This window comes from Mirounga angustirostris, unplaced genomic scaffold, assembly GCF_029215605.1.
Source record: "Mirounga angustirostris isolate CCGP_5_RB_7025 unplaced genomic scaffold, mMirAng1.0.hap1 SCAF_4, whole genome shotgun sequence".
Taxonomy (NCBI): Eukaryota; Metazoa; Chordata; class Mammalia; order Carnivora; family Phocidae; genus Mirounga; species Mirounga angustirostris.
The window spans coordinates 7,726,707-7,739,883 of record NW_026991712.1 but is presented as its reverse complement, the minus strand read 5'-3'; the positions used below and the strand labels follow the sequence as shown (position 1 = coordinate 7,739,883).

The 13,177-nt window shown below is 50.6% G+C and overlaps 1 long non-coding RNA gene across 1 annotated transcript in view; it reads right to left on the bottom strand.

The window, feature by feature from the left end:
- LOC123858697 (uncharacterized) overlaps window positions 1–13,177 on the bottom strand; it is an 89,110-nt gene that overhangs the window by 1,807 nt on the left and 74,126 nt on the right. The window contains exons 5-7 of the long non-coding RNA XR_010410497.1: window positions 3,997–4,066; window positions 3,102–3,199; window positions 2,123–2,278 (exon numbers count right to left, since the gene is read on the bottom strand). This is a non-coding gene — a long non-coding RNA (uncharacterized LOC123858697). The remainder of the gene's footprint in view (window positions 1–2,122; window positions 2,279–3,101; window positions 3,200–3,996; window positions 4,067–13,177) is intronic.

The following is a 13,177-nucleotide window of genomic DNA, read 5'->3' as shown; positions in this document are numbered from 1 at the left end:
GCTCCCCGCTCCAGCCCCCCAAGTACCCCTGCATGGGCCTTCTCTTTGTACCTTTCCCAAGGCCCAGAAAATATGATCACCAGGCAGAGCTGCTGTGGAGGTAAATCTCCTTGCACCTGCCAAAACGGGGAAATGAAACCAAAGAAATGATTGTCACCACATGGGCCCGATCTTCTAGAGTTTTCCATGCCCTTCATGTTCATCATCTCACACAGCCTTCCCCACCATCCTATAGGGCAGGGAGACAACAGTGAACAGAGGGATGAAGGACTTTCCCAGTGTCACCTCGGGACCGGAGACAGGGCCTCACGAAGAGCCCAAGCCTTTCTGTGTGGCCCCTCGACCACCCCCCTCCACTTCTGCAGACTTGTCCAGGGAATAAGGGCCCTGTAGCATACGGTGGGGAGAGCCCATCTTTCATGTGAGTCCCCAAGGAATGTACAGAGAGGCAGGCAGGGCGGGACCAGCAGCCCTGGGGTGTGTGCTTAGCCAGAAGAGTGGTGTGAGCTGCGCTGGGGGAGAAAGCCTAATTAGGAAAAGGTCATGGCCCGAGCCACCTGGCCCAGATCTTTGCTGTGAGATGCCACATTCCACTCTCTCTGGCTGGCCTTTGCTTGGCCGCAGGGCATTCCACATGTCCCCGCGGTTTCCCTGAGCATCCACTGGGCCTGCTGCTGAGTCTCACGGCCCCACTGGAAGTGACTGGCTGCCTTTCTCCTGATGGCGGACTCAAGGTCAATGCCAACATGGTGCCTGCCAGCCTTCTGCCTCACTTCAGTCACTGATGCTGGAGAGAGAGGAGGGAAGAGGCTCCCGTTTTAATAAAATTCTCTAAAATTCTCATATGTAGGGCGCCTAGGTGGCTCAGTTGGTTAAGCAACTGCCTTCGGCTCAGGTCATGATCCTGGAGTCCCGGGATCGAGCCCCACATCGGGCTCCCTGCTCAGCAGGGAGTCTGCTTCTCCCTCTGACTCTCCCCCCTCTCATGTGCTCTCTCTCTCATTCTCTCTCTCTCAAATAAATAAAATCTTTAAAAAATAAAATAAAATTCTCATATGTACCTTTTCAGCCCAAACCCAAAGCTCACAGGCTGGTGGAAGGCCCCAGAGTGGAGGGATGGAAGTTCTAGTCCACTCGGTGTTTGCAGTACAAGAAACGGCTTCATGTCAAACCGGACACACTTCGCCTCACCTAACATGTCACCATTTCTTAAAGATGCCGGGTCTTTTTCCAACTCTCAGCCATTGTATAGGTCTAGAATACTTTCCCCACATTCCTCCACCTGTCAGACTCCTTTACATCCTTCAAAACCCTAACCAAATGCCCCCTGCTCTGTGAAGCCGTCCTTACTCCCCAGGCAGAGTCAGTGACTCAACCAGTCCTTTTCCCTGACTCCTACATGCTGTGCCACACCTGTGAATGCACCTGTCTTCCCTGTTGAACAGGGAACAGCAGGACCTGACTCACCTCTGTCCCCCTGCCCCCCCAGGAGATGATCCGAGCACACATGGCTAACTCCGTTGGTAGCAAACTGACAATTTAGCATAAGGAAATGAAAGAACTGTTAGGATGTTTGCTGAGTAACACTTGGGAGGAATTCATTAAGAAAAAAAGGTCAGATCATTCACTCATTCCTAAAGCATTGACAGAGTGCCTACTAAGTGCCAAAATTGTTCTCTAAAGACCACAAATGTGGTCACAGCATTGGTCCCCTGGAATTTCATAACCCAATAGAGGGAATGATGCATTAGAAGAGAAGCGTAGTAGGTGCGTCATGCAGAAGAGAGAAGGGCTTGGGACTAAAAGCAAGGAGGACACAGCCCAGCCTGAAGGGTCAGAGAAGACCACTAGAAGGCATAACTCAAGGGGAGTTGGGGTGTTTGGTAGGGAGACTGCTCCAGGCAGAAGGAACAGCCAGGGACAAGGTGCAGGAGGGAAGAAACAGCAAGCTGGACACAGGACGTCTGGTGGTGATGGGAGGCAAGAAGAGAAGGAAGCAGAGGTTACCCTGTTACATTCAGAGGTAACTCTCCTTGGCCCCTATTATTCAGGCGGCTGTTTTGGGTTGTCCCTCCATAGCCCCAAGCAAAGGTGAAAGATAACTCATGCACGGAGCTCTCACCTGGCCGTCCCCCTTGTGACGGGTGGCTTACATTGTTGAGACAGGTGCCTGGATCCTGAGATGGAGCCCAGCTGGCCCAAAAGGCAAACAGGAGAAGAGCATGATGTCACCTTGTCCCCTCTGGATGACTGACACAGGCTGAGAGCTGCCTCTCACCTTACAGATGAGGAAGATTCCGGGAAAAGGAATGGTAAGATGGCACGGCAAGATAAGCAGGAATCGGGGGCCTGGGGACATGGAGCTGCAAGGACACTCTCCCTGACCTTACGGCGCTTACAACCCTTCATGGGCTCAATTGTGTCCCCCCAAAATTCATACATTGCAGCCCTAACCCCCAAGTACATCAGGATGTGACTATATTTGGAGACAGGTCCTTTAGGAGCTAATTAAGTAAAATGAAGTCGTATGGGTGGGTCCTAATCCAATATGACTGGTGTCTTTGAAATGAGACCAAGAACCAGACATCCACAGAGGGGAGACCAGGTAAAGCTACAGGGAGGAGAGAGAAAGCACCATCTACAAGCCAGGGAGAGCAGCCCCAGAAGGAAACCAACTGCGCCAACACCTTGATCTTGGACTTCCACCTCCAGACCTGAGAAGAAATGAGTTCCTGTGGTTTCGGCCACTCAGTCTGTGCTACCTTGTTATGGCAGCCCCAGCAGACTCGGACACCACCCTTGAGAAGCCAGGCATGAAAACTGCTCCGTAGCTCCTAGAGTAACAGGGAGTCTGGCCGAGCTAAACGGTGCTCTGCAGGCAGCTTAACAGAGCAGGAGACCCGAATAAATGCCCAGACCTTACTCTCCCCCCACCCTCCTGATCCCCTGCCTGTGTGTCCCCTTGGCTGACCCTCACGTGAAGTCTCCCCTTGATTGCCCCTTCACTGTACTGGGGGGAGGCCTGGGGCATGGGAGCCTCTGGGATGGTCACCTCCCTGACCTCACGCACAAGGAACAGCTCAACAAATGCATATTTCAACCTGTAATAGCGGAGACGACCAAAACTCCTCATTGGGGCACATTTGTAGATTCCCGTGGTAACTGGCTCAGAGAGAGATGCAGACAGGAAACTGAGAACCTTGAAAGAAAAGTGGCCATGAGCACCTCAAATATTGCCAATTGGTACAAAACAAAGTCTGATGTAAGAGAGGTGGCCGGTTAGCTTTTCCAACATGAGGCATCAAGCCAGCCAAGAAGATGCGCCACGGGGTTGTTCACCAACTCATTTACAACCCGACTTTGTTCACTTCCAGTCTTAGGAGTCAGGGGGTCACATCTACTGGGCATCACTTGGTGTAGAATCTTATGTCACTTTCCATGAACAGGCTCAGGCTGCATCTTCGTAGGTGCTCCCGAGGGAGGACAAGGGAGGCAAACTTTGGGCTATACTCTCGTTCACCATCTTTGACTACCCCCCCCCACCCCTGCCCACTAGGACAGACAGCAGCTGCTCTCCAGATTCCTGGGCATGCATCTTGCCAGGCAGGAGAGATGCGGTGAGCGCCAAGCCTAGTCAAGGCGTAGCCGAAGGCAGGACAGCAGAACGAGGGGTATGCAAGGTGCCATTTGTCTGTAGGTACAGCGTGCACACTGGCCAATCGGACAGAATGCCCCTGCTGGCTGAGGTCCTGGGCCACCTTGGTGGGGGTGTGGGGATACAGCGCAGAGCTTCAGGGGACCGCTGTCTCCTAAACCACTAAGTATGGAAATATATGGTGCTTTTAAGAACCACTGTGACCACCAGTGTGCCGGGCTGGAAGGGCAGCCCTGCTGGTAGGTTGAGCAACTTAGTCCCGGTTAGTCTGGAACCTACTGGTTTTCGCCTGGCACATCCCGTGCCCCCTGAGTCCTGACCCTTGTGCTACTGTGAATTACCTGGAAACCTTCGAAGGAGAGCTGTCTCTGCCAAGGGCTGGTGCTTGTTCCTTCCGCTGCTGAGAGCGCCCTGCGTGGAGGGGGTCAGAGGAGAGTCGGATCAGCAGGGGCTCTGAGGGGGTTCGCCCCACGCCCCTCCATGCACACCCTCCTCCCTTAGCTGGCTGAAGTCTGCAGGGTTCCAGTACCCTCGGAGATCCTGGGGAACAGGACCTGCCCCCACTCTGCACTAGCACTGTCCTCAAACGCTGTTCCAAAATATCCCCCAGGTCCCTCCAGGTAGCACCATGCTCCCCTGCTTGCAAAAACTGTCACCTCTGTCCCAGTGCTGCAGCTTAGCTACTTTTTTCTCACCCTTCGGGCCCCCTGGTTGGAAGCGCCCTTCTCAGAGATGGCTCCCCAGCCAGGCACAGGTGAGGCGAGGTGTCCTCCCTGAGTGTTTCCTGGGCACGCACTGCTATTGCGTGTTTAATGCCTCTCTCGCCTGGAACCGGAAGCTCCCCAAGGGCACAAGCTCAAGTGCCTGGCAAAGAGCAGACATTCTAGAAATGCTGAAAGAAGGACAAGACTAGACAGGAGACAAAGAGCACAGTGCTACCAGGATGGAACCCTTTCTGATACGATTCGGTTATGAATGGCTGTCATCTCAGCCTTTGCCTCAGTTCTCTGTGTAAACGTGAAGCTCTGCCTTCAGCTCTCCACCGTGACCCTAGGCAGGTGAGGGAAGGAACAGAGACTAAGGACTCAGTATCGCCAATATGGCTGTTAATTGTCCATTAATTCACTCCACACTCTTTCCCTTTGGGGCTGGGGGTGTGCCAGGCACTGCGGGGGCACAATGATGCATGAGACAGATGAGAGTCTTCTCTCTTGGTGTTTGGAGTGGCTCTCGCTAAACAAGCAGGAGATCGTTTCAGTTAGGGAGTGACATAAAGAAAAGAAAATAAGGGGTAATGTTTTCGAAAACGTGTTGGGGGGGAGGGGGGAATGACTGGGCTGTTTGGGGTGAATGGTCAGGAAAGGTCTCCCCAAGGAGGTGACAATTAACCTGAAACCTGAATGATGAGAAGAAACCAGCCTGGTGGATACCTGAGGGAAAAGGGATCCAGGCAGAGGGAATAGCCAGTGCAAAGGTCCTGAGGTCAGAAGAAAGCTGGCGTGTTTAAGCAGCAGAAAGAAAGGCAACAGGACAGGTTTTTCCTGAGGCAGGGCCCTGTTGCTCCTCTGTTCCCTGTCTCCTCCCACTGGCTTCGTCTTCCTCTGACCATCACAAGACCCTTCCTCCCCCCTTCTCAGTGATGTCTTCCTCTGGGTCTCCTAAAGACTCTGAGATTTAAAACCAAATGAAAACATACTGCCAACAAAAATGCTTATAAAAGTGCCACTCACTTTAGAATTTATAAAAACACAAGTCAAGCCAGTCCCATGACTTCAAAATGAATGGGATTTTTTGAGAAATAGCATGACCAGAAACTGAAGCTATCTGTCTACGTGAGGGGTCAGCAATCTTTCTGTAAAGAGCCAGGTGGTTACTATTTGGGGCTTTGCAGGCCATGGGGTTTGTGCCACAGCCACCGCCCTCTCCAGCTCGTGGGAGCAGCCACGGGAGTGGCTAAAGGAACGAGCAGGACCACATTCCAGAAAAATTCTATTGGCAAAAACAGACAACAGGGGGATTCGGCTCCTGACCCCGATCTACTTCATGATGATAACTACCATTAATCAAAACACATTGTTGTTTTAGCTCTAACTGTTGGCCAGGCAATCAGGATACTTTCTGGGTGCTTCTGTCTCATGGTGAAGCAGACATGCTGCACCAGGTACAGCAATGAGGAATGAACCCGGAGCACCTGACATGCACCGCATCTGTGTCTACAACTAGGGGTACAATTCTATAAAATCTGATATTCCAGTATTAAAACGTTTTTTACCTACACAATATTTTCCCTGGGCCAAGCCTAAGCCAGTTTGGCCTTTCGCAACTTCCTGGTTCTCTTCAGTAGATCTGGGCAGCCTCCCAAACTGTAGGTAGGAAGGCAAAGGTCTGCCAGGTGGCATGTCCCGTGAACGCAAGTCTCAAATGAAATTGTGCAAAGCATTTGTGAGCAAAGTGCAAACCTATAGAAGCGAGCAGACACAGAAGCAGGCATGCAAACTCTTCCTGAAAGTCTGTGAGGTCCCGCTCCATGTCCCTTAGACTCTCTGCAAGGGCCACGTGAAGCAGACACCAATAATGGAGCAACAGGGTTTAGCCAACACTCTCCGAGGACTGAAAGCAGACCTCCCCGCCCTGGTCCTAAGACAGAAGAGATTCTCATCCAGGGCAGTGCCATGGAGAGGGTGTGGATGCTGGGCTCGCTGGGCTTCTATTCCCTGTCCGTGCCCGGCAGATACACCTGCACAGGACACCTACCCAGACCGAGGTCTAGAACCACTCTTACCAGTGACGAAGGAGCCAACGACCTAATTAAAGGTTTCTGTAGCTTATAGCAGCACTTCTGACATCTGCATTCCTAAGCAAGTCCTTCCAATGTTGAAGTTTGAGTCCAAAGATCTACCTGCACACACACCTATTACAGTGTTTATACTGAAATATCTTTAGGTAATTATACATATCACATACTTCTCTTCTATTGAAATTGTGACGTTTAAAAATTCATCCCATTTTTCCAGTTACTGATTTTGGATTTTATTAAGTTGGAGGTAAAATAAGGTATATGACTTTTAGTTTCAATTTTGAAATTGTGGAATCCATGAATTTTTATATGCAAATAGTCATATTTAAAAGTTTAAGATAATCCTTAAACATTCTTCGTAGGAGAACTGTAGTATAAGAAAAGAAAACACATCTCTCCCATGTAAGAGCTCATTTCAGCTAATACCTTTGTAAGGAACGATGACCTAAAATTTACAGACAGTTACAAACACAAACGCGGGAGATGAACTGACCTCAAGCAGTCTTTCTATCCCAGCAAAATCAGGACATGAGCTTAACTAGAATGTAGGGCATATGAAAAATGAGAAACAGAAGAAAGTTTGCCATGTTTCAAAGCATGTTTGCATGAAAATGCAATGTACATTGAACAGTTTGGGGGATCGGGTCCCAAACCGGTGAGCAGATGACTGATTTTTACCAAATGAAATGGTCAAGACAATAACCCCGATTTGTGGAACTGGATGTGTGTATAGCACTCCGGAAGAGATGCCAAAGGACAACTGACCCAGTTAGTCTTTGCTGCACGCAAACAGCCCAACACTCCATGACTTCAAGTAACAGCCATTTGTTATGAGAGCCTGATGCCCGGGGGTGGCTGGGGGGCAGGTAGACGGGAGGGGACACTCTGCTCCTGCAAGCTCAGGGTGGGTGGGGACTCCACTCTGGGCTGAGCCTGGCTGGGACACTTTAGGCAAGGGAGCTCTGTTTCATGTGGCTTTCATCCACCCACAGGAACTATGAGTTAGCCTAGGTATGACCCTGTCATGCGGATGGCAGAAGCCAAAAAGGGCAAGTAGAACATAAGTGCTTTTTCCAGTCTATCCTTTCATCTCATTGACCAAGGCAAGTCACAAGCGGGGGGCCCGGGCAAGTTCTGAGACCTTCTGTGTCTCAGTTTCCCCATTTGCCAAGCAAGGGTGGTGTTCTCTGCTGCATGGGCTTCTCATGAGGCTTGAATAAACACGCGATACTAGGTTTTCTTCTAAAATATTCAAAGCAGTGCTCCTATTAGTCTCCGGGAGACTTGACATCTCGCAAACCTAATTTGGATTTTTATGTTCTCCACCCTGCCTTCACATCGTTACAGTATTTAGGTCCGTTAAATTAGGCTGGTCTCTGCATAGTGGACATTTTAGAGAGACTGGCCATCCAGATCTGCTGACCTGAACTTTGGTCCTTATACTTTACTGACACTTAGGTCAGAGAGAAAGCAGAACGAGAAGTGTGGCCTGGGAGTTATTTGCTGCAAACGAAGTAAATCCTAAGAATACCGAGGGGCAAACCTGCACTCCCCCAGCTCCTCTTGGAACGATGCCCTGGTCCTGCTCCCTCAGTGACTGGGCACAGACAGCATCACTCCTCCCTTCCCCCAGCCACCCTCTAGCCTCGGGTGATGTTCATCAGCGTCGACAGTTCCCACGACTCTTGTCTTTTTCAAATGCATTTGGGCACAGTTACAACCTCCCATGGATGCTACGGGGTCTCCCAGGCACACAGTCCGCTTCCCCTTCCTGCTTCCTGCCAGAGCCGTTTGCAGCAGGACAGACCCCGATCACTTTAGCCATCCTGAACTCCTTCTGCAGCACCTGGGACATCCTTGGCACTCAGTAACTATTCACTGGAAGAAGCAGAAATTAAAGGACTAGATGTTCCCATTCTCTACTGTGAGCAAATAAATGTTTACAGGAACATTTGGGGGACCAGAGCCCTGATTTGAGATATACGTGGGCATCTCTGCAGGAGCTCCCAAGATGACACTGAACACAGAATATGGGAGTTAAAATGACTTTAAAGGTCTTTTATTCTGCCCGCCTCATTTTACAGATGGGGAAACTGAAGCCCAGAGAAGCTAAGCATGTCCATCAGGCAAGCAGGATGAAAGGGGCATAAAGATCCATATTTCCTAGCAAATTTTTTTAAGATTTTATTTATTTATTTGAGAGAGAGAGATCATGAGCAGGGGGGAGAGGCAGAGGGAGAAGCAGACTCCCCCTGAGCAGGGAGCCCGATGCGGGGCTCGATCCCAGGACCCTGGGATCATGACCTGAGCTGAAGGCAGACCGACTGAGCCACCCAGGCGCCCCTTTCCTAGCAACTTCAAAGAAGCTGGAAATAGTTTTCTTTTTCTGAGGAGGAGAGCATTAAGTGAGGCACACGAGTGTTGCTTTTTAAACATCTGAACGGTGACTATATGAAGAAGAGCTTCTTAAGAGAACAAAAGTGTCCAAAGATGAAAGGGGTGCCCCGAGATGCAGTGAGTGCTGTCGCTGGAGGTGTCCAATTGCAAACTGAGAAATAACTTACAGAGAGGGGAGAAGCATCAACACAGGGGCAGGGGAAATGGCTAAAATGATAAAGACAGGAAAAAAAAAACAGTGTTGAGAAGATAGGGAGCAACTGGAACCCTTGCATGCTGCCTGTGGGAGAGGTAATGGTATGGCCACGTTGGAAAACCAGTCGGCAGTTTTCAATAAGGTTGAACTTATATCTACCCCGTGATCTAATAAATTCAGTCCTAGAAATAGGCTCCACAGAGAGGCACACGCTTCACCAAAAGACATACATGAGATGTTCATAGCAGATTATTCATAATAACCCCTATTTCTTCTCTGGGTCCTGAGTGCATAGTATGTTCAGTTTTCAATAATTCATCAAGGCGCACGGTTGTGATATATGTGCTTTCCGAGTGTATATTAAAAAAGATTTTCAATTTAAAAAAAGGTTTGCAATAAAGTTTACACATAAACAGGAGCAAGGCAGCTGTTGGTTTGTGAGCCTCTGATTTAGAACTAGCCCCTGGTTACAAAGTTAGATAACAGAACTGGGGTTGAAACCCAGGTCCCCAGCTCCGAGTGAGGAAAAGGAATTGATACTTAGTGATCGCTTTCTGTGTGCAAGACACATACAACATTCAATCCTCAGAATAATTCTCAGAGAAGGAATTATTGTGTTCATTTCTGCAGCTGAGAAAATGGGAGCCCACAGAGGGAATGAATTTAACTAGGATCAGACAGCTAGTCAGCAGTAACAAAAGTGTCATCTGGGCCCAGGCCTGTCTGATTCTGACCCCATGTTCTTAAGCTGCTCCACAGGCTTTAAATGCAAACATGGTTCTTCTTATACGAGCACTGCATGAGTGTAAAAATAAACGATAAGCCCCATGCTAAGAAATATTATCCTGTTATCACTGGCTTCGGCTGTCGGCAGCCAAGGCTGCTAAATCTTATTAGGGGATGGCTGTGCTGGCTGTTTCTGGGCGTGGGCACAGCCAGGAGGACACAGCCCTGGCCTCCTAGGGCTTTTTCTCTGATCAAGCAGGAGGAGGGTGGCGGGGGAGAGGACAGAGTGGGAGGAAGGTGAGAGGCGGGGTGAGGCCAGCACCCAGAAAGTGAAGGGGTCACGAGCCCGCTGAGCTGGAACCTGGGAGTCATGTGCCCAGCAGGAGCCACCTGCCTCTCCCGTCTGGTTCTTCTGAGATGCTCCTCTCCCTCGCCTCCACCCTCTGCCTCCGGTATGGGCTGTGAAAGGCAGGAGGTAGGTATTTCCTTATCCAGCGAAGAGAATGAAGCCGGGTGAAGGTCTGCCTTTCCGTACTTTGTGACAATTTCAATTCATTCTCAAGAGTTGAAAATTGGGAGTTACACGAAGGAAACTTACAGCTTATTGCTAAGTGAAAGCAGCCAGTCGGAGAGAGCTCCACAGTGTGTGGTTCCCACCGCGTGCTACTCTGCAGAAGAACAGACACAGCAGAACATCTGTGGTGGCCCGCGGTTGCCGGAGGGAACTGAGGAGGGATGGCCAGACAGGGCACAGCGGAGTTCTAGGGCCATGATGGGACTCGGGAGGACTGTATTGGTGAACACACGTCCTGATACATTTGCCCAAACCCACAGAGTGGGCAACACCAAGACTGAATGTAAACTATGGATTTGGGGTAATAACAATGTATCGATATTGGCGCATCAGTTGTAACATATGTAACAGGCTGATGTATGTACATGAATGAAGGGGGAAACTATGGGGCCGCCCCTGGGAGTCTATGGGAACTCCCTGTACTTTCTGCTCCATTTTTCTGTAACCTAAAACTGCGCTAAGAAATAGAGTCCATTATTATTATTATTATTATTATTATTTAGAAACGAATCAGGTAAGTTTATGGAAAAGTCTGGATTTCTGGCTTCATTGGAAAAAGTTGGGAACGCGGAGCCTGCATTCCTGGGTCTTCCGGAGTCCAGCAACAACCGCTCCTATTGAAGAAGCACAGCTTTTATTCTGGGGCTGCCTCTACTAGAACACCCCAGTTTTGCCACAGCCCAAATGAGCAAATGTCACCCTTTCATGTTGCCCGTCTGGACTTTGGAGTCATTGGAGTTTGAGATCCCTAGGGTAAGATCAGCAATTTAGTGTAATGGTTTTCCAACTGGGTTCCGACGGGGCCCTCCTCCTGGGGTGTTGGGGCGGGGGAGGAGCTCTGGGCTCCTGACTGCTCCTTCCCCTTATCCGCTGGACCTACTGGACTCACCATATAAGGCGAATTCCAGTAAAGCTGAACTAAAAAGAGAATAAAAGCCTAACGAGCAGCAGGTCTGTAAGATGCATTTGGCAAACGAGACCCCTGCACCCAGCCCTTAAACTTTCAAGATGCTCACTCCTGTTAGAGAGTGTGGGAAGGCAGACGGAGCCCCATGGGCACCTTGCCGCTTTGGGAAGCCATTCAGGATTCTTCCATGAAGCTGCTGCCAGGGTTCAGGCTCCAGGCTCGGAGCGTGCTGGCCAGCAGGGGCACCATCTCTGCCCTGCTTTGGGCTGCTTCCACATCACACGGCTCCCACCACGTCAGGCTGCTCTTAGAGCCTTGTGGCTAGTCTTAATTTTCAGGAAAGAAGCTGTCATGAAATTGGTGTCTCTCCAGAGTGTCCGTCTTCTACGTGTGTCCTACATCGGCGCCTTTCTTTCGGAAGGTCGGCCACATGTCACCCACCGGTTGCATCCCATAAATGTTGATAAGCGAGCATCACGTGCCAGATGGTTTGCAGGAAGCTGGTCGTTGTCCTTGGGAAGCTCGTCGGTGACTGTGTGACAGAGAGCTGGAGGACAGTGTGGCGGCCCAGTGAGAGGGTGGGCACGGGGCCAGAAGGGCACAGGAGGGGGGCAGCTAACCCAGGAGGGTGACGGCTCAGAGTTGAAACTGAGCTGACTCTTGAGGAGCAAGGGGGCACTTGACCTTAAGGCAGGATATGCTGGCAGAGGGCATGGCCCGGGCCCGGGTGGGAAAGACCACGCATGCTGGAGCGCGGGCACGCGGCTACTGCTGGACCGAGACCGTTTGCAACTGAGAAAGAGGGAGCCCCGCAGCTGCTTAGTCTGAGGGCTTTCGGGGGTGGAGGAGGGAAGGGAACCCTAACCCTCTTATCAGATCAGCAGAGCCCGTGCTGCCTCCACTGGGTCTGCCCTGTCCTTCTCAGGTTTTGTCTGCAGCTCCCCGTCGGGGCGCGTGAGCCACACCTGCCATTCGTCCCCTGCTGGAGTGCGCTGGTAGGAGCGAGGTCACAGGGGTATGATGTCTGCTTGTCACCTGTCCCTCCTCCATGATTTATTCGGGTAGGCTGTCCGACTTGTGCTCTTCACACATCAACTTCATCCTCATCTTCCAGGGGCAGGGCTGGGAAGACTTTAGAGAAAGAGTTGTTTCCAGATCCATGGCTTGGGGGGATGGAGGAACATTGCAAAATTATACACAGCGTTTTGTCAGTATGGGCATCTCTCCTGGGGAAAGTCTCCCAAGCTTTCATCAGAGCAGGTAAGGTTAAGGCCCAGTCACATGTTCCAGAAGGACCTTGAGGTCTCAGGAAGCCCTATAATCAGGCTTAGGAGTGGGGATCAAGGCTCTGCTGACCTCAGACATCAGAACTGAGGTTCATTAGGATGTGGGGGGACAGTGAAGGGCATGGCCACAGGACCCGTTCTTAAAATGGGAACATTGTAGGAGGAGAGAGAAAGGATGCAGGGTGAGAAGAATTTCAAATGACGACCTTCCAGCAAGCTACTGCTGGTGGTCTTGCTGGCATATTCTTCCCACGGCTGACCGGTCCTTTCTTCGCGAGTTACAAACCAACCGTTGTGATCACTGTCCATGTGCAAAAGCAGACACCTTAGCAGAGCAGATGTTTTGGAGGACCACAAACACACGTCTCAGGGTACACCCCCAGCCTCTGTTTCTCTGATAGCTCAGTTTCGACAGAGTCCACCTCTGCTGGACCAGCTTGGCTGCGTGTGGGATTAAGTGATTATCTAGGAGTGCTCGCTTTGCCCCGGAACCCTCCGCCGCGAGCCGTTCTGCCCTCCCCGGCCGCCATCCTGAGGTGTTCATTAAGATTTCATTTGAATAAAAGGATTTGCTGTTAGAACTTTTTTTTTTTAATCTAATAACATAGGGACACACTCTTCAGACTTAAGCCTGGGCTC